At 34.2% G+C, this 15,535-nt stretch overlaps 1 protein-coding gene across 1 annotated transcript in view; it reads right to left on the reverse strand.

Moving 5' to 3' along the window:
* LOC110180619 (uncharacterized) overlaps positions 1-15,535 on the reverse strand; it is a 106,131-nt gene that overhangs the window by 53,783 nt on the left and 36,813 nt on the right. Inside the window, exon 2 of the mRNA XM_086835536.1 lies at positions 5,999-6,055. The gene's annotated coding sequence lies outside the window, so the exon portion shown is untranslated. The remainder of the gene's footprint in view (positions 1-5,998; positions 6,056-15,535) is intronic.

Here is a 15,535-nt window from a genome sequence, read left to right on the forward strand (position 1 = left end):
ATCCACATCCTCAGCAGGATGCTGGGAGGAAAAGGGTGAAAAGGAAACCAAGTCCTGTCCGATTTATGGCCCGGATAATGCAGGCGACTTACGGGCGTAAAAATTATGCAGCCACTGCATTAAAAAGCGCTGAAAGTGTTGCACGACAAATGGCCCGGGAGCGGGCCAAGACCCCGAGGCATTAAACGCCGAACAGATGGCATCAATTTGTACCGAAAAAATCGAGAAGAGATCCCGCCAAGGAAGCCCTGCCTGGCAGGGTGAGTGTAAAGTAATGAAAAACCACAGAAAAGGCTTTAAATGCTTCAAGGACACGCATTTAGCTGATTAAGCGGTAAACGTTTTAGGGGCAAGTCCTGTGAGGTTTATAGACAACATAAAATGGATATAGACAGGAGCAATAGATATTTACAGTCCTTTAATAACCGAAATAAATTCCTTAAATAGTATATTTATTCTGAATATATTCTTTAAAACTCTTGCTTTCTTGTCCCTTACAAACTTTCGGGAATATTTCAATTACTGCAAATAATAGCTAAAGTATTTTTCCATTAATGAACTGACTGCTCAACATTACTCCGAGATATCCATTCCATTCCATTCGAATCCATGAATAAGCCGAGCACTCAAAGCACTCACTTGACACTCGCACTTCCTCGAATAGAAATGGCCGAAAGGCGACTCCCTCTCTTTCTGTTTCGCTTGGACAAGGATGCGGATGCGGATGCGGATACCGACCAGGATGAGGACTCAGGACCCTCTCCGGCCATGTCGTAATGTAATGTAATGCGCGTGCTGCCGCCAGAAATAAAGAAAATGAGGCGTCACTCGTAACGGGGTCGCTGGGGGTCAAAGTTGAGCTGAAGTCAAAGGGACGAAGGACGAAAGCGAGCGACAGGATGTTGGCAACAAAAGCCAAAAGTGCCAGAGAGGGGAAAAAAACAGAAAACACAAACGAAACAAGTAGAACCGAGAATCGGGAGTCCAGAATCCGGAATCCCACAATCGAGAAACGAACTCGAGACCAATGAGTTTTCCCTGCACTTTTCCCCAAAACACACTTGCAAGTGCACTTGTGCCCGCGTGTGTGCTCAACACGTTCAATATTTTATGGTGTCGCTTACAGGCAGAGACAGAGTCAGGCAAACATATATATATCTTTATATATATATATATATATATTGTATAAAAAATAAAGGAAAATTAAAAAAGAGCAGAAGTAAAGTGAACTAAGCGAAACAAATTGCACATACCACATAAAATTCTCAACAGTAGAGAGCTAAGAGTAATAAAACCTTTGTTTTAAAACCAAATAAACACTAATATATCCATTTTATTTGGTTTTAAATATAACAGAAAGTTGAAGAGAAGCCAGAAGTGGGAATTTTACCATATTGGTAACTGAAAATGCCAGAGTCTGAGCCGTTGGTCAATTGAAAGTGGTTCAAAAGGCCTGCCTGCATTTGGCCTGCGGTGGTCCTTTGACCCCTCGCACTCACTCATAGCATCCTTTTTCGCTCCTTCCAAATACATTCTTCTTTCTTGCTTTCTTTTTTTATCGACGCGCCCATATAAATTTCACTCTGGCAAATGGTTTTTATTGGCAGTCGGAGCTACTGAGCCCCGGCTCAAAAAGGTTAAATTTGGAAAATTGGTACGTGATTGGATTCAAAGCGCAAAATAAGTGCGTCAGTTGGGTTTTCGGTTTTCCGATCTTCTCCTCCTTTTTTTCACTTATGGGAATGAAAACATACTTTTTCTTATTTTCTTTTTTTTTTTTGGCATGCCACTCGGCCACGATTTGTAATAAGAATGTGTTTTTTATTTTGTGGTCGAGTTCTGTGAAAAATTGGAACTTTTGCCAAGCCACGATGATGATGATGATGATGATGATGATGGCGATGGCAGGGATCCAATGCGCATACATATGGCGTTGGCGTCCATATCTGGCTGCTGCTTTCAATCGTATATATATATATAGTGTGTGTGTGTGTGTGTGTGTGTGTGTTGTGCCCCCTTCCCTCTCCCCTCCCCCCTCAATACATAAGTTTAAGTATTTGTGGTCTTGTGTTTGATTGCCGTCCATAAAACGGTCATTTGTTTGCCGGCCAGTTCTGTTTTTTTTTTTTGGTAACTGAACTGAGTTGAGCCAAAATCGAAGAGAACTCAGTTGGTCAGCTAATAACTGGACATTGCCTTTTTTTGCCTCCTTTTTCCCTCTCTATATGGTGTACAACATTGCGTATGGGTAATATTTGCAGGGACCAACATGGCGTATGGGTAATATTTGTATAAATTATATAAGTGTGGGAATATAAGTGTGTATCTAGCTAAAGATGGGAATGGTTAGGTAGATTGAGTTAAAATTTAATATCTATAATATATATTATACGGAAAATATCAGTATTCTTGATCCATGCAATTTCAAAAAGGAGAAATACATATATAGCATTTAAGGGCACATATCTATATAAGCAAAACAAAAAGAAAGGAAACTAACTTCGGAGAGTTGAAGTTTATATACTATAGCACTTTAGAATTCATTTTTATTATCGAAACGAAAAGCATTCTTTCTATCAATATTTAACGATATTTTTATATGCCAAATTTCTCGACAAATCAAATTTTAAAAATCTCATAACTAGGTTAAAAATTCATTAATTTTTATTAAGAATGCAGTTTTATGTTAGTTTTTATTACATTAATAAATCTGCATACTCAGTTTAAAATTGAAAAAAATTCATTTTTTTTTGACGATTTTTGAAAATTTTAAGGATGTAACCCCTTCAAAAAATTGAAAAATTTTGAAAACATTTTTTTTTGCCCGGAAATAGCTTCGCCTGTTGATGCTGATCAAGAATATATATGTTTTATGGGGTCGGAAATGACTCCATAACTTAGTTTCAAGCTTCTGACTAAAATTAAAATACCGTGTTTTAGTCGATAATTCGATATTTTTATATGACAATTTTGTTCAACAAATAAAAATTTTAAAAACACACTACTCAGCCAAAAATGCATTAATTTCGATTCGGAAAGCTGTTCTGTTCTAGTTTTTAATGGACTAATAAATCTGCATACTCAAATTTCATTTTTTATCTATTTCAATTTTTGTCAATTTTTCAAAATGTTAACAATGAAAAAATAGCTTGAAAAAATGGGGAAAAAATTTTTCAAAAATTTGTTCCTCTGTTTTATATCTAGAAAGATTCGCCTATTTATGCTGATCAAGAATATATATGATTTATGGGGTCGGAAATGCCTCCTTCACTGTGTTTCGAGCTCTTAACTGTAATAATTATACCCAGAATAGATTAAAAATAATAAAATGAATAAAATTTATTGCACAAGTCAAAAAAACCTATCAAAGCTTTAAAATATTAAATATTCTTTTAATGTATGTTTATTTTTATAAGATTAAATATATTTAATACTAAACCCACATAATTTAGAGCTATAAAAACTATAAAATATGATTCACCTGAAGCCAAAGCCAAAGCCAAAGCCAGTCGAAGCTTCATAAAAACGCAATCAAATTGCCAAAAAATATTTGCCAAACAAAATGCGGGGGTAGCAGCAGTCCATCAATCGGGGGATAAACTGAAAATCCTCTCGGAAAATGGCCATGACTATTATAGCTCTATGTATATAGACATATATATTTATATATATATTCATACTAGTCACTGAACTGAACCGATAATCGGACTTATGCTGGCTTTGGCTGTCGCCGTTTGTCCGGAATTGATAAACACGCAGAAGTAAAATATATTTATATAGAAAAATATACAAAAATATGAGTCCTGCTAACCAATCGATACATATATAAAATACGACAAACAGTTTTATTGTTTTTAATTAAAAAGTCATCACAATATTTTGTTGCTGGCCGCATTTCCATAGCACATGACAATTTACAGATTTATCTGTCAGAAATTCGCTGCTTTCATTTTGTAACTGCTCTTGTCATAATTAATTGGCATTTATTATGCGCAACAAAAAAAAAAAAAGATAATAAACATAAAACAAGAAGGAAACCAGAAATTTTATGTGAGGCCTGAATTATGGCCAGATCGACATCAGTATCCACAGAGTCTGGGCTGATGGCTTTTAATCACTTAATTGCAGCTAATTAGAACCGCAAATTCAATGAGAGCATCGACTGACAATATCGGTTTTGAATTGGGTTTTGAATTGGTTTTTGAATTAGGGTTTTGAGTTGGGTTCCCCCATCATGTTTTTTTCAAATCAATTCGAGCGTTTTATAATCAAGCACCTGCCTCTTCTTGCACACTCGTGTCGCTTTTTTTATTCTCTCTCACTCGATTCAAATGATTCATATTCTCAAGTGCCTTGGAGCTAGGCACTTTCCCGGGGCACATCATTAAATCACCGCAAAAGTTCAGAAATGCATTTCATTTGAAAATCATGACCCCAGACCAGGCAGCAACTCCACACCTCCATCTCTTTCGACATTACAAATTACAAGTTTGCCGGCTGTCAGGGAAAAATCCTAAAGGTAGAGTGACGGTGTGCCCAAAGGTGAGTTGTGTTACAGTAAACTTTGGAAAAGTCTGACTAACACTCAACGAAAAGATGCTCTGGAAATCAAGGAATTACTTCCAATATAATATAAAATTTAAGAAAAATATGCTAGCTATTCTTAAACAAATTCTAGTTTGAATTATAGTATAAAACTTGTCAAGGAAGCTTTTGTAAAAAGGGGAAAATTTCTTAGTAAAAAATTTCATTTAACTGCCTAAATTTTACTATAATAAATTTACTTATTTAAAATACATTTATTTTTCTGGAATTACTTTCAATATAATATAAAAATTAATTTTATAAAAATATGCCAGCTATTCTTAAACAAATTCTAGTTTGAACTATAATATAAAACTTGTCAAAGAAGCTTCTGTAAAAAGGGGAACATTTCTTAGTCAAAGATTTTCAGGCCTGTATGTACCTTTTTCTGCCACAATTTAACTATAAAATTTTTCTTATTTAAAATCCATTTATTTTTCTGCATCGAATATATCAAAGGAATATTTTGTAAAAAAATTCCAGCATTCCCTGGGACGCGCACCTGGACAAAACGGGGTAGATGAAAAACCATGGAAGTAACCCAACATTGAGTGGGGAAAGGGGGGCGGGATTAGGGGCGTGGTTCCAGGGTCCATTCTACAGTTAAGGACTTGGTAGAGGGGCGCCTGCCTCAACGATTGCAATCTGCGGCGCTTCAACAACGCTTAATGTTGCCTACAATCCACAATGTCAGCCATTTATCATTCGCCAGAGCTCAGCTCGGCTCAGCTCAGTTTGCTGGCCAAACTGACTGACTGACTGACTGACTGACTCACTGAATAACTGACAGATGGATGAGGAGCAGGATGAAGGAACCATCAGGCCAGAGCAAAATTGGCATTATGAACTCTCCTGCTGAATAAGTGAGAGTGGAGACTCACTGAAGTGGAGTTCTTGATTGAGAAAGTTTTTACTAGGTTCTAAAAAAAATAAACAAAATAAACAGAAATTTGTAGAAAATCTAAACAAATAAATAAATCAATAGATATATAAATTTATAAGAAAATAAATAGTATATATTTTAAATAAAATATGCCTGATAAGCTTATTTAAACCAAAGTGAAAATATATTTCAAACATATATATCAAACTTAAAGAGGAAGAAAGTTATACGCGAACTTATATTATATTAAATATGTTTTAATTTTAGTTATACAAATAACTAAATAAATAAATAATACAAACAAATGTAAGGTCTCAATATAAAATAATTTATCGTATAAAATCCTGCTTGAAGAGAAGAGAAAATCTATTTTAAACATTTAAAACAAAGTTAGGAAGGCAGAAAGGAATCACAAGAACCATAAAATACCTAAATCTAACTTCTTGTTTAACCAATAGATTTCAATTATATATTTATTTTAATTCTTATCCCTTAATAGTATAATAATACTTCAAGATCTCCCTGACTTACCCAAAATATCCAAGCTTGGAATTACCAAAAAATCGTCTGCTTATTTATCTGATGATTCTGTAATGATAAAAAGATAAACGTAAATGTGCTTAGTAAATATGTAAAGTGTGAAATTAAATATTTTCCCTTAAGAACAATTAAGATTCCACTTTCTCCTTCTTCTTCCATCTTTTCTCTGCTTTCCTTTTTGTTGTTTTCCTCTTTCCTTTTTGGGTAATTTTCACCCCCCTTGAAATGAAAGATACATTTCCCTTTTTTTGGTATATCCAACTGCTTTTTTTTGCATTTGCCTTTGTCTTTGCCTAAGTTGTGTTAATTCTTTTTAAGCTCTTAATGAATTTTACGCTTTTCGTTTTAATTGCAACCGATTGAGGTTGATTTTTTTTAAAGAAAGATAGACATTAAATTTTGTTTTCGATGATGCTGCTGCTGTGGCCAAACGCTGATTAATTTAAGCGCTCTAGTAATGCATAAATTAATGTTAAATAACGGCCGGCCCAGCAGCTGACACTGTTCACACACTGAGAGAAAGAGGGGGCTCTGCCGTGGGGGAATGGGCTTAACAGAGGCACAAATTGCAACCGAACAGATCAGATCGAATCAATATGCTTGTAAAATTTCCAAAAGGGCCCCCTAGTACGGATGGAGGTCCTAACACATTTTACACTTGGAGAAAGGGGTTTGAATATTATAATACAGATGAGGTGGCTTAAATAAATATTTCAAAAAAAAATGTATTTGATTTTATATACAAATTTTTAATACTTTCAATAAAATTAAGGACAGACTTAACCTTAAATAAATAATTGGAAGCTTTAAAATTACGGAGATATAGAGTAAAGATTTGTTAAAATTATTTGAAGATAATAGGAAATATATAATTTTATATAAGGTCGCCTTTTTCTAGTCATTGTTCAACCTTTAGTACAATTATTTATGTTACATTTTAACCATAAAAAATAATATATTTTTGATTTTTAATTATGTTTGTGTATATATATCATTTCAAATACTAGTAATCGTTTTTTTTTTAATTTGTAGCTTAATTTTTAATTTATTTTCTGACAGATATAAAATACTTTGAAGATGATAAATAAATATATTTATATATTTTTGGAAGACATCAATATTTTTAGAGTAAAGATTGGTTAAAATTATGTGAAGATAATAGGAAATATATTATTTTATATAAGGTGGTCTTTTTGTAGTAATTGTTCAACCAATTATTTATGTTACATTTTAACCAGAAAAAATTAATCCCTCTTTGTTTTTAGTTGATGTTGATATTCAAATACTAGTAATTGTTTTTTTTTTTATTTTTATTTGAATTTTTAATGTGTTTTTCTGACAGTGCAACATCAATTATAATTTGCTGGCCGCTGTGCGATCCTGTTTTTTTCCACTTCATATGCTTCAGGGGTCAATTTGTTGGATGCAGAGTCAGCCGGCCATTCAGCCGTTCCCTCATTTTCCCCATTTACACATAGTGGCGGGGGGGGGGGGGGGAAACCCTTGCTGTGGAAAATGCATTTTCCATGCTGTTCTACGCATTTAATCACTTGCCAGCCAACCGAACATCCATCTATCTGACAATTTGACATTGTTTTTGGCAGGAAACTCTCTTCCCATTTCTCTCTATGTTTCTTCCCGCTTTTACCGCATTATCCCAGGGAATAGTAATTGAATGTTGCCAAAGGAAATCGGTTGAAATTAATGCCTTGTTTTTGAGTATGCACAAAATCTGTGCAAAAAGGGATCTTAAGTGCGGTCAACTTGAAGTTTTCATCTTTGTGTTGCAACCAGTTTGCGGCAAATGTGCACTTCTCAACGGCTTACAGATGATGCCTTTTGTGTGGCTCTTAGTCTGCTAATTAACTGCAAATTGCTTTTACCTGCCACCTAAATTTTTGAAAGGGGACAGAGAGAGAGAAAGCATAGCAGTCCATTGGGCATTTTGTAAAGTGTTCAATTTCATTTGAACTCTCCTCCCCAAATTTTGTGGCATACACAGCAATTTTTATATCCGCTTTTGTGGTCGCCATTGCAAGTACTAACACCAAAAAAAATAAAAGGAAAATGGGAAAATGTCCTGTTGCTGGTGATGATGATGATGATGATGATGGTTCGGTTGGTTAGGCGCAATCAATTAAATCTAATGATATGTGATTGCGCTGTTGTTTTTCAACCCGTCTCACTTAGTTTTAATTGTTCTCGAAAATCGAACAATATCGAATGCTGACCAATATCCATTGCAATCGGTTCATGTTTTGCAATCATCCATTTTGCTAGAGGATATTGGCAGGTGTGGTTTCCAGGTTTTTTATTACCTTTACTCTCTAGGCTTTTGTTGTTTTGTTGTATTTTTTTTAAAGGTGTAGCATGTGTGGCAGATGTTGCAAGTTTTGCAGTTTCCATTGGCATTTTTCCTTAGGGTTTTTCTTAGATTTTCTTGAGGGTTTTTTAAGATTGCAAACTTAACATTTATTACATATTTTTTATCTGAAGTTATAGTATCTTCTTGATAGTTTTATTATTATATTTAAATACTATTAGGAGTTCTTATTTTATAAATATATTTTTGAAAAATTTTCGATTAAAAAAATATAAAAATTGTAGCTGAAGTAGTAGTATCTCTATACATTATATTTTGTATATTTAACATCACATAAAATTACCCAAAAATTTACCTTCACCTTGGCAATTTATCAATTCCAAAAATAAAGTCTTTTATTGTCATGTTTTCCCTCCTTGATTTGCTGCTAATTAATTCTGAAAGCTTTACCTACATTTTCCTTTTAATATAATTGATGTTGACGATTTCTGGGAATACTTTGGTATACATTTCAATGGCCAAAATGGGGTCTGCCAACAATTTATGTATTTTTTGTGCTGCTAATGATTTGGAAATGATTCTGCTTGAAGGCTTTGCTTGGTATTTGCCAAGTTAATGCCACTTAATTAATAACAAGAGTAACTTGTGTTTTGCTCAGACAATTATTTTTTGTTACAATTTCATTGGCCGTACCATTAAAGACTTAAAAGATTAAACAAATAAATTAAATAGCTCTGAACGGGAGTGGAATGTGAATGTGAATATGAATGGGAATGTGAATGCGAATGGTATTTGAAAGGGAGTACGTGCACTTACATAACTCAAATAGAAATGGAAAATGGAAATCCAAAACTCGCCCTAAAACTCGAAAGCTGAGAAATTTGCATACAAAAGTATCTGATGCTTGAAGGGGGGGGCGAGGCGGAAAATTCTTTGACTTCAGGCATCCTTTTTGCCAATGCAATGCATGCCAAGCAGAAAAGCGACATCATTCCCATTTTTTCTTCTATATGTATATTTCTTCATCTCTATATATATTTTTTTTGTTCCTAAGGAGGGCAACTCAACACTTTTCAGGCTGCTGCAACCCTTTCTGCACATAACAATTGCAGCTGGCAAAAGATGAAGGCGAGTCTGGAATACTATTAAATACACAAGGGAAGCTACTTTTAACCCAAATCTGCGGGCATAAGAGTTAGCCAAGGGTTAAGGCAAGAGGCGGGAAACTGGGACTGGAAACTGCGACTGGGACTGGGAATTTGGAGGTCCAGAGGAGCCCAGTGGAATCGGTGGAACCAATGGCACAGGCCACATATGAGCACAAATAATGCAGACATGGCGGCCACGTGGAGCCTTGCCAAAGGGGCAATCCTGGGTTAACTTTTGGGGTTGCACCAGCTAGGCTTAAGGGGGGGGAATGGGTTAAGAGAGGAATGGGTTAAGGGGGAATGGGTTAAGAGAGGAAAAGCTTACTGGCAGCCATACTCTGTCGTCTGACAGTGGCAGCCTGGCAGGCGTCGTCTAAGCTTCACATTGATACGAACGCAGAGCTTACATTGGGTCAAAAGTCTATATAAATTAATTGGAAAAGGATCAATAATTTTATATTTTAATAATTTATAATCTCAAATTAACTAGTCTAGAAAAAGTATGTATTTATATTATTTTTATATCCTTGCAGAGTATTCTAATTTTAGGCGGAAGCTTAAAAGAAAGTAAAGGAGTCATTTCCGACCCTATAAATCATATATATTCTTGATCAGCATCAACAGGCGAAACTTTCTAGCAGTAAATAAAAATGTTTCAAAAATTTTCAATTTTTTCCAAATTTTATAAGGGGTTACATCATTACAATGATCAATAATTTGTACAAATTTTACATTTTAAATTGAGTATGCAAATTTATTAACCTACTAAAAACTAACATATAACTGCTTGTCGAATTAGAATTAAAGCATTTTTGGCCTGGTTATGAGATTTTTTAAATTTGATATATTGAAAAAATTGTCATATAAAAATATCAATAAATATTGATTAAAGGAATTAATTTAATTATGATCATTCTATCATTTAATATGAAACTGCAATGGTATATAAACTTCGGGTTTCCTGATTGTTTCTATTGTTTTTTGACCATTTTGTCCCACTGTGCACATACCAAACTGGCTTTTGAGGCACTTTGGCAGTTGCCTGGCGGCATTTGCCACGGATTCGTATTCGCATTCGCATTCAGCTGCAGCTTCAGTTGCAGATTGCATATTGCAGATTTGCTCGTGTTGCAGCGTCGTGATTAAGCCGCAATTTTTATACAATATTTCTATGTGTGCCAAAAAGGAGAAAAGGGGGGAAAGGGATCGTGTCCTGGGTGTTGGCCACATAATGACATTCGCTCTCCGCCAGTCGTCGTATAATACAGATATTACAATATGCGTATTATTAGGCATTATGCACATGGCTCTCTCTCTCGCTCCCCCCTTTTTTTTAAGAGCGACGCCCCTGTCGTTTCACGCTCCGTCTGCCTGTTATTGTGTGCTAACAATTTCTATTCATAAAAACCTCGGGGTGTATATGGGGGGGAGGTGTGTGTGTAAGTCTCTCTCACTCTCTGTGTGTGTGTGAGCCAGCATGCAAATTTATTGTGTACTTTTGCCGCCAAGTTGCGGCATGTTGCCCTCGGCAGGACTCCCTTCTCCGCCTCTGAACCGAAACTAAAGGGAGCTTTTGATTTCGGATTTGCATTTGTGGAGAGGAATGCCTCCTGATCGTGATTGGTGGGGGTAGAAAGGGGTAGAGTAGGGGGAGTGGATGCTGGGATTTGGGTGCCAAGGTCTGCCAGTGTGTCATTAGCATCGCATTCTGTCGCTTAAACTGGAACTGGCTATATAAGAGCAATAGGCTTGCCAATGCAAGTCACAGGGAAAGATGCAAAGACTATATAGAAATCAGAAAAAGAAATCTTTAAAACTCAAAGATATTCAGATAAAAGATATAAGATTGATGGTTTAAATATGGAAATCTAGAAAAGATATCTTAAACTCTTAGGGATATATAAATAAATCGTAAAAAAATACACGATTTATGGCTGAAATGGTTGATGGAACATCAAATACTTATTAATGTTATTGTAGAAATATTGAAATATGTCATTTTTAATAAATAAAATTAGGTATAATACAAGTCATAAAAGAAAATCTTAGAGATATATACAAAAACTATATAAGACTTATGGCTTAAATTTTTCACAGAAAAACTGACAAAATAAGTAATAAATAAATATGTTTAAAGAAATGGAACATATGCCCGTTCTAAACATTTTCCACAGAGCACTTTCTATAGATAACATAATATTATATAAAAATTTTACAAATATATATTCAGACAATAAATTTGAAAATTAAAAATATAAAGAAAAAATATACCAAAAAAACTGACACAGTAAACAATTAATAAATACATTTTAAGAGTTCTGTTGAAGCAATTCTAGAGAGCATTTCCTATTAATTAGAAATATAAATACTATAATATTATAAATATTATCAATCAATAAATAAATTTTGAGAGTTAGAAACCTACATTCGATTAAAGTATTTTTAGAGAGCATTTTCTATTAATTACAAATATAAATTATATAATATTATAAATATAAAGAAATAATAAATAAAATACTTGAATAATATTTACTCCCTTTTATCTTGAAATATTTTTAATCTTTTATATATTTATTATCAAATTCTGACTTATTATTGTCAAAAGCTTAAGGCATTTGCCCTCAAAAGAATTGCTTGACAAAGTTTCTACCAAATTCTTGGATTGTTTTCGTGAAAAACTTCCGTTTCCTTTTGCCTTTTCATGGTAGAAGACAACATTCCTTTGCTCATTTTTCATTTTGTTCAACCAACTAATACCCAATTCTTAAGCTAATGATTGGCTGATGCCACGCCCATCTCCCTTTTTGTTTTTGGTTTATTTTTATTTTTATTCTCATTTAATTTATTATTTTTTTGGAGGCCACACTGCGTATACGCAATGCGAGCACTCACTTTGTTTCAATATGCATGAAGCCTTTGCATCCTTTTCTCTCTCCATTCTGTCTCTCTCTCTCTCTCTTTCCACACTTTATCCGCATGTCTACACACACACACACACACATAAAACAAAAAAAAAAGAAAGAAAGGAAATAGGAGGGGAATCACACACGCACACACACAAACACATACATGAGCTGCTTGCACAGTCTCGGGCTCAAAGTCACTTAACCAAATAAATTTTTTTGAAAAATAAAAAAAAGAAGAAATCTGGAGAAAAAAAATGTAGAGCGAGAAAAAAACAGCAAAGGCGGCTGTGTGGGCGTGGCCGCTGCTGTTGCTCAAGTATTTATTTTGCTTGAGTGCGCTACAGTTTTTAAGTTTGTTTGCACTGAAAACTCAAGGCACAACTTGCAAATATTCATTACAAACAAACAAACAAGAGCAGGGGGAGAGGGGGGATGCCCCCAAAAAGGGGGGGTTAGGGGGAGAAGGGGGATATGGTGGAGCTGCAGACTCCAGAAGGAAGTAGTCTCGCCTCGCATTCTCTCGACAGCGCGAACTTAATGTGATTAAAATTGTATGGCTGTCGTTGGCTGTTTGCCTTGCTAAGGGGGAAAAAAGCACAGGACGCACAGCTTCAGCCACTCCTTGCCCCTCCTTTTCGTCCTTTCCATACAGCTCCTCCCTGCTCCCTCAGTTCTTGGAATGTTTTTAAAGATCTATGGGTAAGCAGTTCGACAGTGGGAGATACCCAAGGCACTTTTCCCCACAACCAAGCCACTCACAGCTTTGACTTTGGCCTGCCATCGCCGCGCCCCAGAAGGTATGCAACAATTTTTAGCACAGCTGAGAGAGAGCCCAGGTATTGCAGGAGATATTCCCTTTATCCAGGGGATACATTGAGGGTTTTCATAAATGCTAAATCTAAAGGGGAATTGTTGGGTAATTGAAATATATATAGAGGGGTCTTGTTTATAGAAAAATCATATAATGACAGGAAAATGAAAATAAAAACACATTTTTGTGCTTAAATAATAGTAAATAACATAGTAAAATGTTTTATATATTGTATTTGATAAATGAAATATATAAAAATTAAGTAATGTATAAATTAATATTATAAAACATAAAATAGGAGTTTATTGCAAAAATGTATGCCTGTTGCCTCTTTAAATAAAAACAAATGAAAAAATAAAATAATTTATGTCAGTATTAAAAAATGTCAGTATAAAAAAATACTTAAAATATGACATAAATAAAATATGTAAAAATATACAATATGTATTACTTTATTTATAAAGTAAAGTATTAAATACAATCTGTATTTAATAACCTATAAAGAATAATTAAAATACTAGATAAATAAAAAATATATAAAATATATTACTTTATTTATAAAGTAAAGTATTAAATACAATCTGGATTTAATTACATAAAAAGAATAATTAAAATACTAGATACATAAAATATATAAAAAATATATAATACATATTACTTTATTAATAAAATTTAGTTTTAAATACAATCTGAATTTAATTACCTAAAATCTAAACATTTTCCTTCACTAAACCAATAACTTTTGGACACAAAAAATGACTAGGCTTCCTTTAGTTTCCCCTAAATCCCTGCAGGACAATCTACAGAAAATTCCCCTTAACTGTATATAAAACTATCCATACCAAAACTCACTAAAATTCGTAATGACCCTCAGATTAATTCTCACACCTTTTTTGCCCCAGACACAAAACTGTCCGATTTTAACCGTCGACGGCTTTGGCATTAAGAACAAAGGTAAATCGTTAAAAGCAAGCACGTGCAATAAAAACAAAGTGTGACCCGACGTCCCTCTGTGGAAAATAGTGACCCCCCCTAACTCTCCTTCCCCCCATCATCATCATCATCATCGTCAAGCCGCCGACGCCGCCGGCACTCACATTCTCAAAAACACTCAAAACACTCACTCAAAACACTCGCACACTCACAATGGGGCCGACATCATCTTAAAGCGTGAAATTTATTTGGCCCCCGCCTGATTTTATATATATATATATATATAGCGACCCCCCTTAATGGATGCTTTAATAAAATTTTAAAGCATTTCAAATTTAGTGTTGAGTTTTAGTGTTTGTCATTAGTGTTTTGGCAGGCGTTAAATATTTAATGGCCAAGACAGCGATGGCCACGATGACGACGAAGTAGCGCGTTTACTTTGGCGTTCAGTTTTAGCAACAAAGTGTTTGTGTTTTGTGGATAATTAATATGGCACGATGGCTCCCAGGAAGTGCATATATATATATACATATATATATATACATATATATATATATATATATACTTGGTAGGAAATGTCTGCTATCCTGGACCCCTCCTCAGAATGTTTATATTCGCCAAACTCTTCGAGCAGAAGTTACTCGATGGCCAATTATTGGTTGATAGGGTTTTGAGTGGCACAAAAGTATATAATATTCATACATACTAGTTGCCATTAAATTGTAATGGATATTGGCTAAAAGTAAGAGAGGAAATTAACCACAAAATAATCTAGATTAAGATCAGTTTCTTATTTTTTTAAGGTTTAAATCTTTGCCAAATCTTTATGACTTTCCAAGTGGAAGGAAGCTTTAAAATTTAATGGTTATTCGCTAAAATACTGATCCAAATTACCTATTGATGAGCTCTGTAATAAAGCTTAATTTTTAAGATTTTTTCTTTCAGCTTGAAAAATATTTAAGCTTCAGGCCAGAAAATTATCATAAAATGTCACATGAATGGCAGAAGGAGGATTAGTTGTAGGCTTTATTTTAATAGCTTATTATGTTGTTGATACAATACATTTTTTTGTTGTTGTTATTGATTGATTTTCACTAAACACAAATGTAAATAAATGGTGCAAAAAGAAAAGAGCTTTAAATTAATTTATGAATATAATTCCTTTTTAATGTCACCTGCATGGGTGACAGGTGTTAAAGAGTTATTTATATAATTATTTATTGATATACCCATTGTACTTTAAAATTTATTATTCTCTGCTTTGCTTTCAATTTAAATTGGTTCTTTTTTGTATTGCCTTTGTTTGTATTCATCAACGGCCACAAATCCTAATCCAGAACAACAGTTGCCGCTGATTTTCACTTGCCCCATTGTGAGAAATAGAAAAAAAGAAAGGAACGCCTTTGT

Source organism: Drosophila serrata, unplaced genomic scaffold, assembly GCF_035046125.1.
Source record: "Drosophila serrata isolate PLE 108 unplaced genomic scaffold, ASM3504612v1 contig_276, whole genome shotgun sequence".
NCBI classification, from domain to species: Eukaryota; Metazoa; Arthropoda; class Insecta; order Diptera; family Drosophilidae; genus Drosophila; species Drosophila serrata.